This window comes from Sus scrofa, chromosome 8 (assembly GCF_000003025.6).
Source record: "Sus scrofa isolate TJ Tabasco breed Duroc chromosome 8, Sscrofa11.1, whole genome shotgun sequence".
Lineage (NCBI taxonomy): Eukaryota > Metazoa > Chordata > Mammalia > Artiodactyla > Suidae > Sus > Sus scrofa.
Genome location: NC_010450.4, coordinates 110,506,007 through 110,530,269, shown reverse-complemented (window position 1 = coordinate 110,530,269; position 24,263 = coordinate 110,506,007). Strand labels below are relative to the sequence as shown.

At 37.3% G+C, this 24,263-nt stretch overlaps 1 long non-coding RNA gene across 15 annotated transcripts in view; it reads right to left on the bottom strand.

Annotated features, from left to right (window-relative positions):
• LOC102158976 overlaps positions 1 to 24,263 on the bottom strand; it is a 977,225-nt gene that overhangs the window by 897,626 nt on the left and 55,336 nt on the right. For 2 of the 15 annotated variants that reach the window (XR_002346444.1, XR_002346445.1), the window contains exon 1: positions 10,502 to 15,152. The exons of 12 other annotated variants lie outside the window; for them this stretch is intronic. This is a non-coding gene — a long non-coding RNA (uncharacterized LOC102158976). Of the gene's footprint in view, positions 1 to 1,188; positions 3,751 to 10,501; positions 15,153 to 24,263 lie in introns of those variants that run through there. One more of the 15 variants, XR_002346450.1, reaches the window with a different exon arrangement.

Sequence of the window (24,263 nt, the reverse complement as noted above, 5' to 3'; positions counted from 1 at the left end):
TTGTAATTTGTATTCTTTTTGATGATAGCCATTCTGACAGATGTGAGGTGATATTTCATTGTGGTTTTAATTTGCATTTCTCTGGTGAGTAATGTTGAGAATCTTTTCATGCGCCTGTTGGCAACCAGTATGTCTTCTGGGGAAGTATGTTGACAAAATTCAACATTCATTTATGATTTAAAAAAACTCTCCAGAAATCAAGTATAGAGGGAACATATCTCAGTGTAATAAAGGCCATATATGACAAATCCAAGGTAACATTATACACAACAGTATAAAAAAGCTGAAAGCATTTCCTCTAAGATTAGGAACAAGACAAGAATGACTACTCTCATTCAACATAGTTTTGTAAGTCCCAGCCACAGCAATCAGACAAAATAGAAATAAAAAGAAGCCAAACTGGAAGGAAGAAGAAATACTGTCAACTATTTGCAGATGACATAATGCTATACAGTGATGATCCTAAAGATGCCACCAGAAAACTATCAGAGCTCATCAATGAATTTGGTAAAGTTACAGGATACAAAATTAATACACAAAAATCTGTTACATTTCTATACATTAATGATATGACTGATGGGGTTAATATTCAACATGTATAAACCACTCATAGAACTCAACATCAAAAAAACAAACAACCCAATTAAAAAATGAGCAAAAGACCAGAGCTTTCTCTTTTTTTTATCAGACTTCAATTACTGAATTTCCAATCTTGTTTTTCCCTTTTGAGGCCAATTGTTAGGCATCTCTAGCCAGTTTTTCTAAGGTATCATTTGGGAAAATACCCCTTTGGACCACAGCAAAGTTTGGCTGCTATTGTTTCCTTTATGGCAGCATTCCTTACAGAAATATCAGCAAAGTGATTTCCCTCAGCCTCAGAGAGTCAAGTTTAGAATGCCTCAGAATCTTAATATTACCTACAGTGGCAGCTACAATATTGTATCTAATAATTCCTGAGCATAGGGGCCATTTTAAATTTTATTTCCACTGGAAGTAAGGAAGCCACATTGCTTCCAGAACCATAAACTATTCCAAAAGCATACCTACTATCACTGTAAATATTGACAGTTTTGTTCTTGACTAAAGCACAAATCTACGTAAAGAGTGTGTAATTTGGCCTGTTAAGCCAAAGTAAGCACAAGTAAAGATGCTGCCTCAACAATATTAAAAGAAGTAAAAATAGCGTACCTAGCACAGTAGGGTTACCCTTTAAAGAAGAACCATCAGTGAACCATGAGAAGTCAGCACTACCCAGAATTCTTGCAGATCATCACAGGAGTTAGGAGGTCAACAGTCAGCGTTAAGCAACTGTTAATTGCTTAACTCTAATCCTGTGTTTCTTCTGAGAAGAGATGAGAAGAAATGGATTCGAGTTAAAAGTTACTACAATGTAAAGAGTAATGTGAGGAGCAGTTAACAAAAGGACTTCATAGGAGGTGAGGCAGCTAAGAACTGTTGAGTGTGATGAGAATTCAGGAGAGCTTCTGCTGCAAGAGGTACAAAAATAATTAAAGGGATCTCGTACTGATTTCCTCGGTGGCCTTAACCAAAAGAGCAGTGACAGTAATGCCTCTAAGGCAAGGGGATTATCCCTGTGCCCCAGGGTCCAGTTGCTGGCTATAATACCCTATAGGTCAGCGGTGGTCCCTATGCTTTTGAGTGAGTAGCCCCAGGGTATTCCCTTCATTTTCATTACAAAAAGGAAAAAATGAATCTGGTAATTGGAATGCCAAAGGAAATGTGGTTCATTGAACTCTCCTTTAAGGTCTTAAAGGCTATATCATCTAGTTCTTCCCATAAAATTGGGTCAGGGTTGTTGTTCTTTAGTAAATATATAAAGAGATTTGGCCATTAGAGAGAAATCTGCAATCCAATATTAGTGATAAGCAAGTAGCCCAGGAAACCTGGCGGTTGGCACTTAGTTTGGGATTTGGGGAAACTTAGGACACCGCGAAATCTATCTTAGTTTTTGACTATGGCTTGCAGTTCAGCTTTAGTCCAGGGAATATGAGAAATAAAGTATTTAGCCTCTGAATCCTCAGAAGGCTTAATTTTAAAGGGACAGGTTCTGATAGGTTCAAAGGAAAAGTCAGTGGGGAGAGTTTCAGAGAAAAGGGGCGGTTTGACAAGAGACTTAATAAGGAGGAACTGAGGCTACAGAGGAGATGAAGGTGGCATAGAAGAAAGGGAGGAAGATAGCACCAGAGGCAGAGCCTGGGAAAAGGAGCCAGGGACGAGCAGATCAGGCTTCAGAAGCCCTTACCTTTCTTTAATTATTTGTTTGCCTCAGTTCATCTTAAAATCTTATTTTATACAGAGGTAATGTTAGCTCCGGATAATATTCGGAAGCCTCAAAACACCAATCAAAATAGCAATTCTGTTCAGTTTGGGGAATTTTAGAGCTATGGTAGCCAATTTGGTTTTAAGAAAAGTGAGTTTGAGGGGTTTCAAAATTTCCCCATAACAGCCAATGATGTTATAAATTGCTTTTGGTTAGGTCAGCCCATTTAGCTAGAAATAAACATAAGGAAGAGCCATGGTTTTTAAACAGAAAACGGGCCAGGGTCCCTGTAGGGGAGAGTACCCTCAACATATTTAGATAAGTGGGTCTCATTTCTCAGAGGTTTTTCCCTAAGCAAGAGAATAATTTTCAAACAGTCTAAGCAGCTCAAACAGTTCAAATAGCTCAAATAACTTTCAGGCCTGATACCAGCCAGTCCTAAGGGAACAGTCTGGTCCCCCAAAAAAGCCAGGCTAAACCTGCACAGCACAGTTCTCACGAAACAGCCTAATGTCAAGACAGTCAGACCAAAGGCTTAACAAGCACAATTCCAATAGAATAGCCCCTAGTGCAAAAAGAATCGTGCTGAAGGCTAACAAAGTTTCAGTTGGAACTGCCCAATTTCAAAAATCAGGCCAAAGTGTCAAGTGAGCACTTGTATACTGTACAGGGACTTAATCAGAAAGGATGAAGCCTTAAAATTGATCCTAAATAAAACCTGGAGAGCTTCAAAACATAAAGAGGGCAGAGTCTAGAATCCAGGAGAAAGGATACTCTCAAACCCCAGGGTCTTCAAGAAAAACATTGAGCAAAAATGAGCTCAGTCTAAGTATCACATCTGTTTGCTTACCAGCCTCAGAGTTATCAAGGATCCCCATACCAGCCACCAAAATGTTGACATAAAAACCAATAGACTACCAGTTATTTCTTCTGCAAAAATGTGTTTACTAGGGATCAACAAGGAATTGCAATTCAGGGTCCACAGCCATAGTGAACCACACGCAAGTCACCCGCAAGGCAGAGAGGAGAACTCTTTTAAAGAGGGGAAGAGGAAGGCTATAATAAACAGTGTGAATTAGAGGACCTGAGAGTTCAAAGTATAGCGGCTTTTCATTGGCTGAGTTATGGCAGTCTCTCATTGGCTGAGCTCTTGCCAGGCAAAAAGACTTGTCATTTTTCTTCCTGTTGAGCTCCGCTATCCTTACAGCATTTGAGAGGCCTCCTGGCTCTATTTTAATTGAAGTTTCCGTTTATTAATTTTTACACCTTGCACACCATCAGAACACCGCATCTCCTAATTATCTACTGACTCCCTACAGAGAACTCTGGTCCCTTGTGTAAGAAACATCCTGCCTTGGAGCCCAGCCCAGGCTCCTGTGACTTGTCCAAGCTGAGCTCATAGGATACACCTGTCAAGAGAGGGAATCATATCTGTGTAGGCACTTTCTACTGGTTCCCTTCCTGCCTTTTTTTTTTTTTTTTTTTTTTTTTTGTCGTTGTTGTTGCTATTTCTTGGGCCGCTCCCACGGCATATGGAGGTTCCCAGGCTAGGGGTCGAATCGGAGCTGTAGCCACCGGCCTATGCCAGAGCCACAGCAACGTGGGATCCGAGCCGCGTCTGCAACCTACACCACAGCTCACGGCAATGCCGGATCGTTAACCCACTGAGCAAGGGCAGGGACCGAACCCGCAACCTCATGGTTCCTAGTCGGATTCGTTAACCACTGCGCCACGACGGGAACTCCCCTTCCTGCCTTTTTAACAACTCCATTTCAATTATTTTCAATAACTCTACTAGACATGCTTATTCCCAAAACATTAGCATTTCCTCAAGTTTAAGTGCCACATAGTAATCACTATTTGCGGTTAAATAAAACTAAATCCACAGAAACTGAGTAACCTATGTATATCCATAGTGATAAAATCAGGCTTGGTATTCAACTTTCTAAAGCCTGAAAGGATGGTTTACTTTCTACAGGATACAGAACAGTCTTGTAATAGCTTTCCTTTGACAGAGTCCATGGAGCACATTATATTTGATTCTGGAGGTGATATTTTAAGCAGCATATTAATATGTCATTCTAAGAGGGAAGGATCCAAAAGGTATTATCAAGTGCAGAAAGTAAAGGGACTAAAGGTGTTCCCTCTTGGGAAGAAAACCCTTAGGAGAAAGCCAACAGCTGTCTCGAATATCTAAACATCTGGGCTGTATAAAAGAAACCATTTCATGTGCCTCAGGAGGAAGATCGGGAACAGTGAGCAAAAGATATAATTAATTCAGTGTGGGTTAAATGCATAATTAAGAGCAATTTCCAATAATTAGAACTGTCCCCAAATGTCATTACCTTATGTGGTGGTAAGCACTCAAAAATTTTTCAAGCAGAAGTTGGATGCCAATCTATCAGGGATGTTGGAGACACACCTGATTTGAATTGATCAAATGACTCTTAATAGTCCAGATCCTTTTTAAACTCTAGAATGTGTCTCAAGTGAAAGGTAATCAGTAAAATTTTAATTGGATCTTCTTCAATTTCAGTGTCTATAAAAATCACCTAGAGAGCTAGTTAAAACATATTCGGGCCCTCCACCTCTGAGATTCTGATTCAAGGTGGGGCCTAAGAATTTGTTTTTCTAGTAAGTCTCCAAATGATGGTGATTCTGCAGGTGCAGAGACCATGCTTTGAATGGCTCTACAAATCATAATTATTTATTAGATATTTGTGAGGAGAGGAAGGGAAATTAAAAGGCTTTGGCAAGCAAAAAGGGAAATGAAAAGCAATGTGTACTTGGCACTCATATAGGAAATAAACAGTGTTATGACTACTTCAAAGGAAAGGATCCTTCCAAAACATAGGCCACATCTACCCAACAGTATAAAAACATTTGGAGAAGAAATCCATTGGTACATTTGACGGTGAGTGTTCATTTCTAATCATACTGAAGATTCCACCAAAGCCTTTCTTTTAAACATTTGGTTAAGTAATTTTAATGAGATGATGCCATTTAAAAACCTCCTGGGGGTAGGGAGACAGTTTACCTACGCAGGCCCAAGCATCTCTTCTGATTATCTCTAATACCTCCATTAGCAGTAAAACTCCACCCAGACCAGCAGTAAAACCTGGCAGGCTTGTCAGTTAGGAGTAAAGGACAGCTGTTTGCGACAAACAGTACAATTCAGTCTTTAGATGCTTTTACCCTTGAAATGGAGATCTGAGGCAACCACCTTAAAAATACAAGCTCTGTAATAGCAAATTCAGAGAAAATCCTCATCCATCCTGCAAAATTCATCTCTAATTGTTCTCCCTCATTAAATCATTCCTGATCCCATCAAGACTGTGAGTTACAAATATTTATCTCACATTCAGATCTCTTAAGATACTACTTAATTGTATTCCGACTTACAAATGCTATTTGTTGCTTTGGTGTTGGCCCAATCACACAGTGGGTTAAACAGAGGATATGTAATATAATGAATGAATGAATTCTGATGTGTAGGAACAGGTATGAGGAAACTTTGTAGTACTCTAGGACTGAGGGAGCGCAAGCCAAGGAAGAACAAAGTTGGAGGGGTTCCCCTCCCCAAGGTTCAGACCTCACTAAAGAAGGTACAGATTTGCTCTAGACGGAGCTGATTGGGTTCCATAGGACAGCAGAAGGCATCCCTCCAGAGTGTAGGCCAAGGATGGCTAAGTAGCAACCAGAGAAGTGGTTAAGTAGAGGGAATGGGTGCCTTGGGGCAGCCAGGCCACAGGGGCAGGAAGAGGAAGCAATGGCTCAGTGAAAGCTCCAGGGTCCCAGCAATCCACAGGTGGTACTGCATGGGGCATGAAGGCACTCATATGGGCAGGTAAACCTGTGAAAATCTAACGTCCAGGTCAAAGAAGGGAGTGCTGTGGGAAGCTTACTGCCAGGCTAGACTGAGGCTACAAGGTCACCAGTGACCACACGTTCTAGGCAGGTGGCTAAAGCAGAGCTCCACCAGATGTCCTCACACCCACTCTACCTACTCACCATGCAATCACTAGAAACAGCCAGAACCATTCTTCCAACAGCCTCTACTGAGAAAGCATGGCATCATGCTCACTGTAAAGAGGAGGGACTTAAAGGAATTCTGTCCATTATCAAAGAGCATATAGTGAGGAACAAAATTGTTTCTTTGGGGAGGTGCTCTGTCCATGGAATGCAGAAGTTCCCGGGGGAAGTATTGAATCCATGCCACAGCAGTGACAACCGAGGATCCTTAACCACTGGGCCACCAGGGAACTCCTGAGGAACAAATTTGGAGCTGAGAGGCAATAAGTTGATAATTGATGTATTTGTATACTTCCTAGATTGTTGATTAAGATTAATGGCTGGTTTTCCTCTTTGTAGTCTCTTTGTTGCCTAGTTTTTATAACAAACTATTCCTCAGTAATATTGAGAATTCTTAGCTGTCTTTTGCTCTTGTTGCAGAAATTGGCAAGCTGATCCTAAAATTCATATGGAAATGTGAGTGGCCCAGAATAGCCAAAACAACCTGGAAAAAGAAAAAGCTGGAGGACTCACACTTTCTGATTTCAAAAATTACCACAAAGCTATGGTAATCAAGACAATGTGGCAATAGCACAAGGATAGAAATATACGGAGTTTCCTTGTGGCCCAGCAGGTTAAGGATATGGCATTGTCACTGTAGCAGCTCAGGTGGCTGCTATGTGTGGGTTCGGTCCCTGGCCTGGGAACTTCCACATGCTACAGTTGTGGCCAAAAAGAAAAAAAAAGTATAGAAATATATATATCAATGAAAAAGAATTGAAAGCCCAGAAATAAACTATGAAATTCATAATAAGTTTATTTTTAACATTGGTACCAAGATCATTCAGTGGTGAAAGAATATTTTTTCAATAAATGATACTGAGACCACTGAATATCCACCTGCAAAAGAATTAATCTGATTTGCTTAATTAATGGAGTTTTTATTATTGCTGTAATTAAAAATAATTATGGAATATGTGCACACCCCTCAAAAAAATTTTTTAAAAATAAAGGAAAAAAAAAGAATTAATCTGGACTCCTACCCCAAATCATACACAAAAGTTCACTGTAAGTAGATGATATATCTAAATGGAAGAAATAAAACAAAAAACTCTCGAGAGAGGAGTAAATTGTCATGACTTTGGGTAATGCAATGGTTTCTTGGATATGACATCAAAAACACAACCAACAAAATTAAAAATAGATTGTGGATTTCATCAAAATTCAAAACCTTTGTGTTTCAAAGCACATCACCAAGGAAGTAAAAGACAGCCCACAAAATGGGAGAAAATAATTGCAAATCATGTATCTGATAAAGGTCTTATATCCAGAAAACATCAAGAACTTTTACAAATCAACAGTTAAAAAATAATGATCCAATATTTAAAAACAGGCAAAAAAGAATATTTTTCCAAAGAAGATATATAAATGGCCAATAAGCACATGAAAGGAAACTCAATGTCAACAGTCATTACGGAAATGCACATTAAAGCCACAGTGATCTATCTATTTACCTCACACTTACCAGGAAAGGCTATAATCAAAAAGACTAGTAAATTTGGGGAAGATGTGGAGAAATTGGAAGCCCCATGCATTGCTGGTGGGAATGTAAAATGATGCAGTCACCTTGGAAAATAGTTTGATAGTTTCTCAAGATGTTAAACATAGAGTTACCATATGATCATCAATTTCACTCCTAGGCATATACAACAAGAAAACTTAAAACACATATCCACAATGAAAAGCAGTACACAAATATTTTATAGCATTCATAATAGCCAAAAATGAAACAACTCAGATGTCCATTAATGGCTAAACAAAGTATACTGTGTCCATGCAATGGAATACTAACACTACCATAAAAGGAGAGAAGCATGGATCCATTCTTCGACGTGAACAAACCTTGAAAACTATTCTAAGTGAAAGAAGTCACAAACACAAGGTACATATGGTTCTATTTACATCAAATGTTCAGAAGAGGAAAAACCATAGAGACAGAGAGTAGGTTAGTGGTTTTCAGGGGCTGGGCAAGGGTTGGGGGGCAGGGATGGGGAATAACTGCTGAAAGATATGTGGTTTTGTCAGGAAGAGATGAAAGAGTTCTGGAATTAGATAACAGTGATGTACGCAAAACATAACGAGCATACTAAAAACCACTGGATTGTACACTTTAGCATGAATTTTATGGTAGGTAAATTACATCTTCATAAAGCTGTTCTTTATTTTGAGAACTACGATTTTGATATTAATTTCCATTTTTGTCTTTCCTTTCCAAGTACATCCAAAGAGTTGTAACTTAACAGAGTTACAGCCGAAGAATATGTACTGAAAAAATAAAATTTCTCCTTCTTTTCTTGGAATATAATCATCGGTGATTTCAGGTTGTTATTGGTTTGCCATGAATCCTGAAAATTCATGAAAAAAAGGGAGGTAGTGGAGAGGCTACTGGGCTGAATAACCCATGGAAGAAAGACTTGAGCAAGCCTGGGCCACTACTGTGAAATGGGAAAGTTTGGACAGATGAGTTCCGGCACGGACATGCTTTCATCATTTGTACTAGAAAATTAGCTTTAGGATCAAATTTTTTAAGATTTATAATATTTATGAATTAAATAAATAGTAATAAGGATTATTTCCTAAAAAAAAAATTTCTTATTAAATGTGGGTAGAAGTATATATTAAGCTTTTCTTTTTCTCCTGAAGGGGCCTGTGTCTCTTTATTTACTTGGCTAAACTAGATAATTCTAACCCTGTGTTTGTGTGTAATATTATTAATGTTTGAATATTTAAATATTCTTTGAAGACTTAACAACTTAGGTCTTCTAATTCTATACATGAGTGAATATTTTACATAGATTACATTTTCGACTGTGTAGTTAAAATTCAGACAGCTAAAAAAAGCACGAGCTATTTCTGCCAGTCCTCTCCTGGGATTCTGTTCCCAAGTTAGGCAGTTATTTAAAATTGAGCAATTGAACTGTCTTTTTTTTTTTTTTTTTTTTTTTTCCTAATAGCTATCATTTGAAAAACTGACAGGGCTTTTTTAAAAACAGAGAAAAAAGCAAACCTTCTTCAACTGGTCAGTGTGTTCCCTTGAAACACAACAGATACTCTTCTATCCATCTATATTTGGATTTAAGTATATATTTAGACGCTTTATCCTCGGGAGCTGAGTGCTCTGCAGTCCGAAAGCATGTTCTCTTCTGTTGTTAGTCATCTTAAGAAACCAGTATTGTTTTCCTTTCCAACTTCAAAAAAAAAAAAAAAGTGGGGCTATAAAAAAATCATTTGATTAAGAGCAAGAAAAGAGGACAAGCGGTAAGACAAAAAACAAAAAAAATTATAGCAAATTAATTTGCTTGCGTCTGTTATGTACACCCATGTGCTCTCCACAAGAAATCATTGTCTGCTCAGGAAACTCTCCACGATCCCTGAAGTCACAACTAACCCCGCCTCTCCTCCGTGGACCCACAGATGCTACTTGAGACTCCAGTTGACGCTTACTTTATTTTGTTGTATATTCCATTACGTTAGTTAACTGTTTGCCTCCTCCATCAGAATTATTTTTCTTTAAGTATTGTGTCCGAATACGGTCGAGTCACAGTGAAGAAAAAGCTAGTCATTCGCCAGTTTAAAGCTCACCAAATTCTCCTAAAATGGGGACGATGGATATTTATGTTCCTTGAATAGCTCCTTATACAATGATTTCACAAAGTGGATCTCAATATACACTTTGTTGAACTAAATTCACCTGTGAAATCATTCAGTTAAGCTTATCAGATGGCCATCTTGGGTTAAAAACTGGCAAGAATTCTATTACTCTGGTTGCAAATGATTTTCAGAAACTCATTGTTTAGCATTATTTTCCTCCCTCCCTATAAATGGGCTGTCCTATCAGGTACCTCACCTTCAAGTGATTTTTGTCAACATTATGAAAATTACATTACATTAAATTAGTACTCAATTTAACAATTTTCACTAAGTCATTTTAAATTTACAGAAGCATTTTAATGATAAAGGCCACCATTTGAAATTAATCTCCTCTTATATTTCACAGATTTGGTATTTAAGAAGTGTAGCAGGGCCAAAATGGCCAGTAAGAATGGAACATAAGGTGAAACAATGTTTCTTAGTTTTTTGAAGCATTATAGAGCCCTCCAGACTCTGTTAGAAAATAGGGACACACTTCCCAGAAAAATGTACACATACCATTTTGCATATAATTCCCGGGGATAACAGATCTTTCCATCCACACCAAGCCATCAAGTAATAACTTCTTTTCTACAGGACTATATGCACAAGATAGAGAAATGTTGAGTAACTGTCCAGTGATTTCAACCATTTCCCAGTTTTAGAACAAGGAAAAAAAAAAGTTGATTTTTACCCAATCCACAAATTACCAGATGGTTGCTACTCTTGCCTGGCCTGTATAAACACAGCTAAATTAGAAGAGGATATGATATATTGTTCAAATGAGATACTTCTGAGGGTGAAAGGAGCACTAATAATTACACCAAGACAAAAGAACCATGATTTATAAAAAGAAAATGTCATTGCTAAATATTTGTAAAGCTTATTTTGAAAATGTATCAGACCTCTCTTATCCAGATGATCATCTCATTTCTCCTCTTTCCACAAGGGTTCGTGTCTACCACCATAAAAGACAATGACCAAATTCATGGATTTTCCTTCCCCTTTTTTTTTAATCTAGAGTAAGTCCTTTAAATTCTACAGGACTCTGTCTCCTCATCAGCAAATTAATAGATGGAAGACATGTTCTCAAGTGCAGCTCTACCATCCTATAAATCCAATTGTAAAATAAAGTTAGTTTTTTGTTTTTTGTTTTTTTGTAAAAGAAGGGTTTTTATCAGAATGTTTCCAAGTAAAAAGATTTTTAAGCCTTCTGCTTAGGAAAAAAAACATTTAAAATCACAGTATATTTTTAAAAAGCAAAGAAACTTGATAAAAAGTCACTCGTAGCTTACAAACGTACAGTCTATCATCTATCTATAGATATATCATATAAATAACTGGTCTGTAATTTTGAAGTGTAAATTGTTAAAATGTCTTATTATTGATAACCATATCACTAACTTTCACAGAGTGTTTATTGTGTGCCAAGCACCATGTTAAGGACATCATGTATTTTCTCGTGTAATTACCACAATGATGTAGGTACCTTAGTCCCCTCTACAGACAAGGAAATGAGAACTTAGAAACTTGACTGAGGTTACATTGTTAGTGAATGAGAGAATCAAGGTTAAAACCCAGTCTGACTGCAGAGCCTCATCTCTTCACCCATGAACTAAATCTAATGATTTTACCAAGTAATGTCCCAGCTTTGAACTTAGCTGTCATTCTACGTGTAGCCCTGGCATATATAAAAATATCATATTCCCTAACTTCATAACAGATATCTCTTGCATCCTCACTTAACTGCTCATTGTCACAAGTGATAATAGTCATGCTCTTGGTTCTGATGGGAGGAAAAGTATATTCAAAATTTGTTAGTACATATTAAAAATATGAAGTCTGTTGAGACCAATTATCTAAGAAATGGTTTATAATGGACCATGTCCTTGAATACAAAATAGCTACAATGATGAGGGATATCATTCCACCTGAAGGAATTTTTTAAATGACAACCTGTGAACCTCACTCTGTATTTTTACATGTGATAGTTAAAATGAACTTCTATCAAGATTTTTTATGTTAAAAAATAATTTAAATATATGTAAAACTGTCAATTTTTTTCAGCATTGGGAACATATATTAGCACACCATAAGGCTGCTCTCACTGCCACTTTAAAAGGTATTACTTTATATTACCTAAATATGTACTACTTTGGAGAAAGTATTTTTAAACCTAGCTGATTTTTTATTTAATTTTTAAACTGAACTAATGACATGTTTAATGTTTCAACCTTGAAACCTAATGTTATAAGTTAAAATGCAAGATTTTAATGCAGATTTTCCTGGAGATAAATTAAAAAGTCAAGCAAAATTTAGTAAAGGATGTTTCATTTAAAACCAAACCTAAGTGAACCACTTCACCAACACTTAACATAAAAATTGCTGAGAACTGTGCCATTTTATATGCTCAGGACTATACAGTAACCAGTTAACAAACAATCATACAGTTTCTACATCTAAGTACCTTCTTCTCCTTACATGAATCTAGAACAAGACAAAATGAAGATACTTTATCAGAATAGAAATCTTTGAAGATCCTATAGATGTTCTACTAAATTTTTTTTGACATTTTCTCAACTCTAAAACACTTGTTCTTAGTTGTGTAAATGCTTTATAGTCTCTATTAGATTTTAAGCACCTGACAACAAGGACGATCTCCTAAGCAAGTATGTGTTGCTAGCCAGCAAAACAACAAGAAAAAATAGTATCAGAAGATATAAATGTTAAATTAGTCTATATTCTTGGTGACCCAAAGCCATAAACTTTAGGAAGTTATTTTAGAAAAAATTTAAAAATTTCATGCCTTCGTCCAGAATGTAACTTAAGTCCCTCTAAACACAATATGAACAAAAATGATTACCGATTTGTTTCCCTCAAACACACAATTAGGGTGAGAATGGTGTAAATTTTCCTTGGGAGATCAAATTACATAATTAAAACCGAAATAATAAATATGTGCATAAAACGTATCTACTGGAAAACCAAAGCTGAAGATAAACTGTCGTGTAAAAGGTATCAAAATATAGGTTCCAAACCAAGGGCCATCTTTAACACGGTCCTGAAATCTTACTAAATCAAAGGCAACACTTGAAGGTTGTTTTAGCACAACGATCCAGAAACTTAAAACCAGCTGGGTACCGAAAAAACCGAAAGAGGTTTCTTCAAAACCACCCACAGAGTGGCTGTCTTCCTGCTCCCAGGTCTGCCCATGGAGACCAGCTTCCAGCTCAAGCATGAGGAGCACACGGTGCACATGGAAAACTGTGGAGTCAGCCAAATTCCCACCCACACCAGTTCCTCTTCTCAACAGCACCCTAACAACCCACAGAAACCAGTTGGCTCAATGTGATGATGACATGAAAGCAGGACCCATTCTCTTGTAAATGGAAATGTTTAGGTACATTGCAGAGACTCAACCAGCCCACAGAGCAGAGGAATGAGGAGGTATCCAGAGCTTTCACAAGCAAAAGCTGAAGAGATGCATTTCATTAGAAATGGAAACTTGAGGCATGAAGGAATGGAGTTTTCCTAATTATAAATGGAAAAAAGGAGCAAAAGACAGTAAGTGGCCACATAAAGAAAACTAATATGAAAAATAAAATCCATTTCAAAGAAATTAGAAAAGGAAAAAATACTTTGAGTAATGTAAATAAAAATTAAAAATTGAAGTCTCTCCAGAATCCTAGTGAATGAACTTTGTGTAAAGATTTCTGGAGAGCTGAACATTTACTCCTTTAACTAACACAACTAAAACAAATTTAACCATCTTGAAGGCAAATCTTTCTAAAATCTATTATTTTATTATCTGTTATTATCTGTTACTTTGACTTCTTAGATTAATGATAAGGCTATGATAAGAAACACTGCAACAATTTACAAACTCCAGTCTAAGATTAGCTTGTAGGTTGACTTGTAAGAATCACCCAGGAAAACCCCATAAAAATATGAGAAAGATATTCTGATTTATTTGGGCAGGAGTGAAGCCCAGAAGAAATCTGTGCTTTTTAAAACCTTCCCAAGTGATTCTGATGCACGGGCAGTTTCTCTAACCAAGAGTTTAAGAGGAATAACCCTTGTCTGACCATTAGTGTTCAGGTAGCTTTATTTCTAATAGCTGTGTATGCATTCAACACACATTGATTGGACATCTAATATGCCCTAAAATGGAGCACCTAATGTGGTCTGCGGTGTACAAAGACGAATAAAACAAAGTCTGTCAAAGTCCTCACATTCAAACAGGGTAGCCAAATACATAATTATAGTGCAAGTCAATCCAACAATAGGATGCAATGAAAATCCATCAATGGACAGTGAAAGACGTCCTGTCTTAGTCTGAGCTTCCTGAAGGGGATGGTGTCTGAAGTGATTCCTAAAGGTTAAGGGAGAATGAGGAGGGAGTAGGGGGCAATGTGTCAAGTCCCCAACATTATAGCATAAGGAGTGGTAGAAAAGAACTGGATAGGAGCTCAAAGTTCATCCTGAAGGCAATGAAAAGTGTTGCAATAAAGTCGGTGAATGTCACCATCAGATTTGCATTTCAGCCAGATGTCGCCACTGGCTGGATAAGCGGTATGTAGATGTAAGGATAAGAAATGGAAGGAGAAAGATGAGTCAGGAATCCATGAAAGAATTCCGGGCAAAAGGTACTAAAGGTCCGATACAAGGCACTGAACACTGAGATGGAAAAGGGAATATAAATTTGAAGAAAATGGAGGCAAAAAGATAAGGTGATGGATTAGATGGAGATGGCATGTGGGAAGGATGGAAAAAGTGAGGAAAAGAGTAAAAAAGAGTCAAGGATGAGCCCCTCACACCCACCAGACTGAGGCAAGTCACTTCCCCTTCCCAAATGTCATAAAATGTGGAGCCTAGATCTAATGCTAAAATCTAGGAATCATTTTGCAACACTGATTACTGCATTATTCAATGATGTCCTCAAAGCCTCTTAAAGTTGACCTTACACTAAGTGACTCCTGGACATTTTAAGTTTACACACCTACTTTCTAGAATATCGCTAATTTTTTAAAATTATTTTTTTTCCATTATAGCTGGTTAAATATTGCTAAATTATTGACATCATGCCTGCCTATAGCAGTTCTTCCCTCTTCTTCGTTTTTTGTCTTTTTGCCTTTTCCAGGGCTGCTCCCATGGCATACGGAGGTTCCCAGGCCAGGGGTCTAATCAGAATTGTAGCCACCGGCCTACGCCACAGCCACCACAATGTGGAATCCGAGTCGAGTCTGCAACCTACACCACAGCTCACGGCAACGCCAGATCTTAACCCACTAAGCAAGGCCAAGGATCGAACCCTCAGCTTTCATGTTTCCTAGTCGGATTCATTAACCACTGCGCTATGACAGAACTCCAGTTCTTCCCTCTTCTAAATTTGGTCATTCAGATGTACACTGTAGGTATGGAAGTTAGGTAATTAAGTAATCTCCCTCTCTCCTGAACTACATAGCACTTCATTTTTAATTCCTTATGACACTTTCCTCATTCTACACTGCTTTACTCTTGGTTGAATAAATGCTTTATATGGTTTAAGCACCTGAGAATAAGAAGGGTCTCAATATTCTTTGTGCCCCTTCACATAAATCATTCCATATACAGCCACCTTGCATACAGAATTTAAACAATATGTAGGTGTCTTTTTGCAACAAGACTGGTCGAATGCGAATAAACCAGATGCCAAGGACCTAAGCAGTATGTTTGTTTGTTTGAGTAGAAGAACTAAAGTGCTTAGGAGGCTTAGCAATTTTTCAGAAGGCCTTTTGTTTAGTTCCTTGTTCTCAACTGTATTCTAGATAGATAAGGTTATTAAAAGGCAGAAATAGGGAGTTCCCGGTGTGGCTTAATGGTTAACAAACCCAACGAGTATCCATGAGGATGTGCGTTCAACCCCAGCATCACTCAGTGGGTTAAGGATCCGGTGTTGCTGTGAGCTGTGGTGTAGGTCACAAACACAGCTCGGTTCCCACTTTGCTGTGGCTGTGGCTGTGGCTGGAAGCTGCAGCTCCAATTCGACCCCTAGCCTGGAAATTCCATATGCCGCACGGGGGGTCTTAAAAAGACCAAAAAAAAAAAAGCAGAAATAGAAAACAGCATTAAATCAAGAAAAACTGAAGATATTCTATTACAACTTGAAAAAAGAGGCACCTATCAAAGAAAATAAACATAGGCAGTCCTCAACTTTGGCATAGAATGGGTTTCTGAAAATCCATATGAAAGTTAAATGTGTATATATATTCTCAGAAGACTAAGAACCATAAAAATTCTTTAGGTATATCTTATTGGTGCCATTTGAAAAGATATGTCTAACAATTTGTACCAACTCTACTTTCACCCTCCATGACAAATGAACCTCCCAGATAAACTGAAAAAGCCAAAGCTAGACGGTGTATTGTTAATGCCAAAATTACACCATTAGAGACATGCCTGTTTACCTTTGCTCAGCTGTAACCAAGTTTATGAGGCCTATACCTTTTACGTAGGTTTCAATAGAACTTTCATTTTTATAGCACACTGCTTCATATCTATTAAAATGTTATGTCAAAATTCAACTGAGTAGGAGTTCCCACTGTGGTGTAGCAGGTTAAGGACACGGTGTTGCCATGGCATTGGTCGCAGCTGTGGCTCGGATTAGATCCCTGGCATAGGAACTTCCATATGCCACAGGCACAGCCAAAAAAAAAAAAAAAAAAAATCAACTGAATAGTTAAATTGTCAGTATTCTTCAGAAAAATAGGCAATGGGGCCAAAACTGAGCTATTGGTCTTCTTCCTCTAATGCTTCAGAATAATCATTCTCCAGCTGCTGAATATAATAGCATCTAATTTATTTATGAGTGTCAAAGATGCAGAAATTACAAGTTGGACAGAATCTCAGAAATTATGACTTAAGGATTACCTACCTACAATTTGAATAGTTAAGGAATCAGAGAATTTTGATTTTTTTTTTGTTTTTAATAGATATTTTAACGGGTTGCAGAAGTAGAAAGGAGGAGTTCCCCCTAAAAAGATAAAAATAATAAAAGTAGAAAGGAGTAGAAAGTAGTATTCACAGAAGGCCTAAAATTTGCATCTCCAGGGTCTTCCACATCTCTTCTCTACCTGAATTCTGTACTACATGAACTCTGAAAAAGGTTAGCAATCAGAGGCTTATTGTTCTCTTCTCTCTCTCTCTCTCTTTTTTTTTTTTTTTTTTTTTTTTTGTCTTTCTTCTTTTTAGGGCTGCACCTGCAGCGTATGGAGGTTCCCAGGCTAGGGGTCTAATCGGAGCTGTAGCCACCAGCCTACACCACAGCCACAGCCACACCAGATCCAAGCCACGTCTGTGACCTACACCACAGATCATGGCAACGCCGGATCCTTAATCCACCAAGCGAGGCCAGGGAACGAACCTGCAACCTCATGGTTCCTAGTTGGATTTGTTTCCACTGCGCCACAAGAACTCCTATTCTTTTTTTCTTTTTTTTTTTTTTTTTTTTTTGAGCCGCAACCGCAGCATCTTGTTCTATTCGGATTAAAATTTGGCAAACATCTTTTCACTCTTAGTTTACTTGATAGAAGTTGGGAATTTTCCAAATATACTTTAATAGGAAACTAAGCAGAGCAGGAGGCTTCAAACAGAAAAACAGAGCAGAGCAAAGGAGTGAGTTTTACAGGGTAAGGACTTTCAACCCAAACCTAATCAAAATTTGGATATAACAAAATCAGGTCAAACACTGATTATGTAACTGCTGCATAACTACACTTCGTAAAGCCACAAATGATAATAGTGGCTCTTCCTTCTGGAAACGTATATTCCAATTGGAGAGAGGAACACATAGACAAAGGAGTTACTATAATGTGGTAAATGCTAGGATAGACATATACAAATATTACTGATTTACTAACAGAATATTTTATTTCAATCTACTAATTTTTGACAGAATATTTTGACAGAATATTTTATTTCAATCTACTAATTTTTGACGGATATTTTATTTCAATCTACTAATTTTTCTCTCTCCCCAGTCTTAACGGTATTTACTAGCCAGGTGTCAAGTTCCTTCCCTACTCCTGAAATTAGCCTTCTGTGTCTTTTAGACCTAGATCACAGAGGCAAACACATGGCACTTGTGCCATCACTCATATCTTCCATGCCACGCAGTCAGTCATTCTTTCCCAAAAAGCTCTCACAAGCTATCATATTCAGTGTACCAGGTGGCCACAACGAGTAACTGGCACATGAGATGGAACCCATCTGCTTTCCTTAACTAGCTTTACTTCCACTAGTACTGTATTGGCAGATGCTGTTTGAAATTTTCAGCATGGGGTCTAATTTCTTGCCCATCCAAAAACACATATTCTTAATGTCTGTTTCAGCTTTTTGCATTCCCTTTTGGGCCGACCACAGATTTATTTCCCATGTGAGGCAACTCAAGGTCCAACTTCATTTGCAGAGCACAGATAACTAGGGTTTCCCACATACAATGAAAAATCATGCACAGTGCATGGGAGCGCTATTCACATAATAACACTAATTAAGATGTTCTGAGTATGAACTTAGGTACCAATAATCCCCATATTTTGCAAATATGAAAACTGAGGATTAGAGAGAGAGCCAGGATTGAAATTCAGGCAAAGTTAAGACTCAGAATTGTTAACCCCTACCCTGTACCACCTCCTCTTCCCCAGACCCTTCTAAATGTTCCCAGGTAAAGGTAGCACTCCATTTAGAAATCCTTAGTTTTATTAATATATGCTATTTTAAACACACATTAAGAGGAATGCATTTATTCAGGAAAACACACAGGAAAGCAAATACAGAAAAATACCCACAAGAAGCCAATCTGGATGAAAGCTCTGCAGGTATGCATTGTAATATTCTTGCAATTTTTCTGAAGTTTTGAAATTTTTCAAAATAAAAAGTTTGGAGACAAAAGAACAATAGATTTACTTTTCACTGAGCAAAGGGAATTATTTCATGACAAAGTCTTAAAATTATAGATGCCTTAGAATCATATTAGGACAATTTATGTGTTAGTTAAAACATTTTAAAAGATTAGGGGGTAAGGAAAATAACCTTAAGTAATTTAAATATGATTGATATAGACGTGGCATAGAAACTTCCTTCTATCCTTTTGCTTTTGAGAATTAACCTTTCCAATAAGAACAACCTGACCAACTGGAATAAAGGCAAAGGACAAGCAGCCAAGACACCCAGGTTAGATCTGGCGGCAGAGTCATACAGAAATCATCACATTTTAAAGCAGGAAGAGGTTTTTCAAATTGTCTAGTTAAACTTGCTCATTTTACTGATGATGAAATTCAGTACCAGAGACTTTAAATGAGCTGCCCACATTTCTGCAGTCTGACAGTAGTAGAACTACTCATTTCTTCTGTATCCTAGATTAGAGCTTATTCATCTAACTTCTTTAATAAGTAATGAAAAGCCAACCCAAGATGGTATATGAGGGGGAAAAAAGGAGGGAGAGCAGCATTACGGTGATACATTCATTGGCTAACATAGTTGGAAAAGGCATACAGGGGTAGCTTAACTTTTGGAGTAGTTAAGAGCTGCCTTTAAAAAGCTCATCTCTCAGGCATGCATTCTGCTGGACAGACTTCATTCTTAGGTCCTATAAGGTGGTTCGGCTATAGTTCCAAGCTCATATCATTATACACCAATTCTGCAGACAAGACTTTGCTTTTCCTACAATACAAACCAAAAAATCCCAGAATTGCATTTCATTGGCCCCAATTGACCTGATTTGGGTCATGTGCCCATCCTTAAACTAGTCACTGTGGCCATGAAAGGTAGGAAGTGTGAACTGCGTTTGATTTACTTAGTAAAGTTTATATTCTCTACTCCTGGGTCCATCATCTTCACTGAAATCACAGATTGAGAGTGGGAGAGAGTTGGATCAATTAAAAAAAAAAAAGCTGGGGTACTGTTAATATAAGAAGTAGGTACAGATAACAAATGGCAAAACCTACAAATTTTACGTCTGTCCATAAACAACAGTTGAAAGAATAAAGGCTAAGAAAAGATAAAAACTGCTTCTAAAAAACATCCAAAAGACTGTTTTATAAGGGAAAAAAATTAATCAGTTCTCTTGTACTTCAGGAAAGAATTAGAACCAATAGGCAGAGGAAATAAGGATACAGATTTAATTCAGTAGATATAAAGAACTTTCTAACAACTAGACATCTCCAATAATTGAACAGGTGGCATCATGAAGTCATGAGTCTCCCATAGTTGGAAGCCTTCAAACAGAAGGACGGTGACCATCTGTTGGCAATGTTATGGGAGGGATCCCTGCACTGGGTGGGATGTTGTTCTAAACTGCCTCTTAGAGTCTTTCCAACTCTAAGATTCTAAATTATTGAGACTAGCATGAATAAAAGATCCAAACCCATTCAAGAACTAAATTATTCAACGAAGGTAATAGAACTTTCAGCTATGAAGTTGAATCAACCATTCTCTGCATGCCAGCCATCCAATTTTACAAAGAAAACAGAAACAGATCTTTTAAAATGATTTTTTAAAGTTACAACATTAAAATTAATTTCACAGTGAAACACACAACCCAAACATTTCAAAAATTTCTCTTCCGAATTTGATCTACATGTTCACATAATTTCACTTCTGTCAGGTTTATTCCTTAAACTGAACAAGGTTAAGTTCCCTATTACTCTTTTTACCTTCCCAGATCCTGAGTTACAGGATAACTAAGTGGGTTGGCTACTCTCAGGCTGTACTTTTTCACTTATTGTTAAACGTTTATCACACGGATATAAAATCTTCATCATTACTGTTTTAAGGCTGTATACATTTAATTGTGTTGGCATATCATACTTCACTCTGCCATGTCCCTAGGGAAGGGCATTTAGGTGTCTTTCAACATTTCACTACAGTTCTGCCTTAAACATCAAACAGTTTTTTTACTTCTGAACTTTTTCCTAGGTCTGTAGTTAGTGGGCCAAAGGGTATGGATATTTTTATACTTCTGAACATGTACTGCCAAAAGAATGCCAGCAGTGCTACTAGTAGTAATTGATTTTAACCATTTCCCTTAATGCATTAGACTTAAGCAGTCACGTTAGGTTTTATTCAACATTCTAAAAATTGCTAACATATATTAAGTGGTACTTTATAAATGTTTACATTTCCTTTTTTTCTCTACTAGTAAGTTTGAATGGACTTCTGAACTCTTTTTTTTTTTTTTAAATAAAAACACAACTCTTAATTCTACTGTAAGGAGAAAACTCAGCAATATGTGAGGATGCAAAGAAGTCACACCAGAGAAAGGGAATAAAACAGTTGAGGTAACCAGATTAAGCCTAAGACGGAGTCACTCACACTAAACTCCACATCAGCAAACCAAAATTTAGAACTAAGTTTCAATGCTCAGAAAAGGCAGACCTAGGTCACCTGATCAGCGATTGCCCACCCAGCACAAGTCACTTCATGAGGCCTCAAGACTTCCCTTTGCACCATATAAGGGAATAATCCTGCATTAACTAATCAGCAAATGCCCAACTTTCTTGTTTCTGCTCACTTTGGTCTACAAAACCCTCTTGAATTGTATAATTCTTTGGAGATCCTTTCTATCTGCTGGGTTGGATGCTGCCTGATTCATAAATGGCTTAATAAAGCCAATAAGATCTTTACAGTTTACTCAGTCGAATTTTGTTTTTAACAGATAGAGTATAGAAATTAATTCCAAAGAGAAGGGCAAATTTTTCCTTCTCCCAATCAGAACTGACTTTCTGAGAAGGCTACAGAACATTAAGAAAGCACTGGTTCAGCATGTTTCTGACATAGCTTCCTTTTTAATAAAGGAAATGAGTATTCTCCAATAAGCTTCTTTTCCTTTAAATTCATGTTGTCCAGAAACCATAGTTTTTCCTGGGACTTTTGGTTAAGATTCCAAATAGCTCAAAAATTATTTGCCATACCAAAGGCTTTACTAAACAGGAAAGAAGAAGTTAAAAAATAGCATAAAGGGCAAAAATTTAAGCATAGGAAGCATATAATAACATCACAGCATGTCAAAAACTAAACTGAAAAATGAAGCTTGGCGTAGTTTCTACAAATAACTGCATTTGTTCCTAATATATTACTAAATGAGTACAGGTCACTCTGATTTGTTTGTTTTTCTCTCCAGGAAAGATGTACACATAAGAGTGGAAGAACATTCAAAATAAGATATTAAAGATGAGAGTGAGAGATTCAAAGTCCTTGTTCCTACAGCAACTGCGCAAGACACATTTGCACTACACAGGACACTCCTTAGAGATGAATCTGCTTTTGCCACTTATTAATTCCTGGGAAAACACAAGGTAAATACACTAACAAAATCATCACTAAACTACATACAATTTGAGACCAACATGTTATGGTTGCCTAGGTAATAACAATCTTATATTTCCCATGGGAAACTGGCAGTAATAGCTTTATGTAGATATTATTCATATCATGCAACAGAGTGAAAAAACCCTCCCCTTCCATACAAATGGCTTGAAAGTATGTTATCTGTGATGTTATCTGAATAACCTCTTTTTTTAAAAAAAGAGATGATTCTTAGGAGTTTGCTGGTGGCCTAGCCGGTTAAGGATCCAGTGTTGTCACTGCTATGGCATGGGTTTGGTCCCTGGCCCAAGAACTTACGCATGCCATGAGCATGGCCAAAAAATGAATTAAAATAAAATAAAAGAGATGATTCTCTAAATCTTTAGGAAAGACTAAAGTCTCTATGAACAAATAAATAACAGTTCAAAGAGAAACTCATGCACTAAATAAAAGACAACAATAAGAAAAAGAAAAGATTCTGACATCTATCCTAGGCAGGAATCAGAGGATTCCGGCCACCTTTTGGTTAAAGGTCCTGGCTTTTGCCAGGAAAAGCAGAATAGAATTCAAAAAAATAAAATAAAATGGAAGCTTCATAAGAGTAAAGACCTAGACTTGGGCCTAATGCCTAGAGGTATTCAATAAATATCTACTAAGTGACTGAATGAATATACTTGCCAAAGAATCAAAGGAGAAGCCTGAATCTCCACAAGGACAGACAAGCATAGTCTAAGGACATCAGTAAGACTTGTTTCCTAAGTTGAACAAAGCTAAACAGTATTATTCTTTATGTTCCCTAGCCAGATGTATATATTATATACCTTCTGAGTCCTCACATGTGCAAGGAATATTCTGTTCACTCTTTAGCCTGACTGAAGAGTGCCTATCTGCTCGACTTACCAAATTAAGATACGAAAGCCAAAAGAGGGTAAATGTGCCTTTAGCTCCACAGGGTTGGCAATAAAAAGTTGATCTTCTCTGTGCTACTATATATAATCCTAAAGTTTTATCTTAAAAATATATAAGGTTGCTTTTTATTAAAAACACTACTAAGAGCCAAAGAAAATCTTCAAGAATGAAAATGTCATTAGAGGAAAGCAATGAGGCCCATCAGGGAATGCATTTGTGTTCCCATGGTGACATTTGTTTCTGATTTTATATAAAATATTAAATACTTTCCTCTGGAGTTTTAAAGGCTTTTTAAAAAGGAAATAAACCAGATTCATTTTCTTCCTAATTTGTGATATCCAAAGGCATATTTTCTAGTTTCTACAGTCCTAACTACTAAAAACAGGAAAAAGGTCTTTAAAACAAGCCTTTAGATTCCTGACTATTTTAATTCCCTCTCTGGGCTTAAAGACATATTAATAGAAGATCTCACACAACTCATTCTTCTCCATACCTAGGAATATTTACTTTCCACTGAAAGATAGCCTGATATTTTATCTATACAATTGTCTATCATTTTCTCACAGTACAGATAAGAGATATACAAAATTTGATATTTACGTGCCTTCAACTTCCCTTTAACAAAATGGGTAGGCTAGTCTGATGTGTCTCTCCCAGCACCACTAAGTAATTAACTGAGTTCTGACACTACCTACCTGGAGATAAGATCAGAGATCTCATAGGCTAAGGACTCAGTTCCACAAGACTGAATCCCTGCCACCTCGCTCCAACTTCACCTCACCACACACACTTCAGATGCCAATCGTGAATCCAAGTTGTTACCTGTGCTTCTACCAAGCAGCTCTATATTGAAGGTTCCCACCATCCCCTCTTTGGGTTCTATCAACTTGCTAGAGCTGCTCACTGAACTCATAGAAACATTTGCTTACTTTTACCAGCTTATCATAAAGGATATTACAAAGGATATAGGTGAACAGCCAGATGAAGAGGTACATAGGGCAAGGTATGTGGGAAGGGGTGCAGAGCCTCC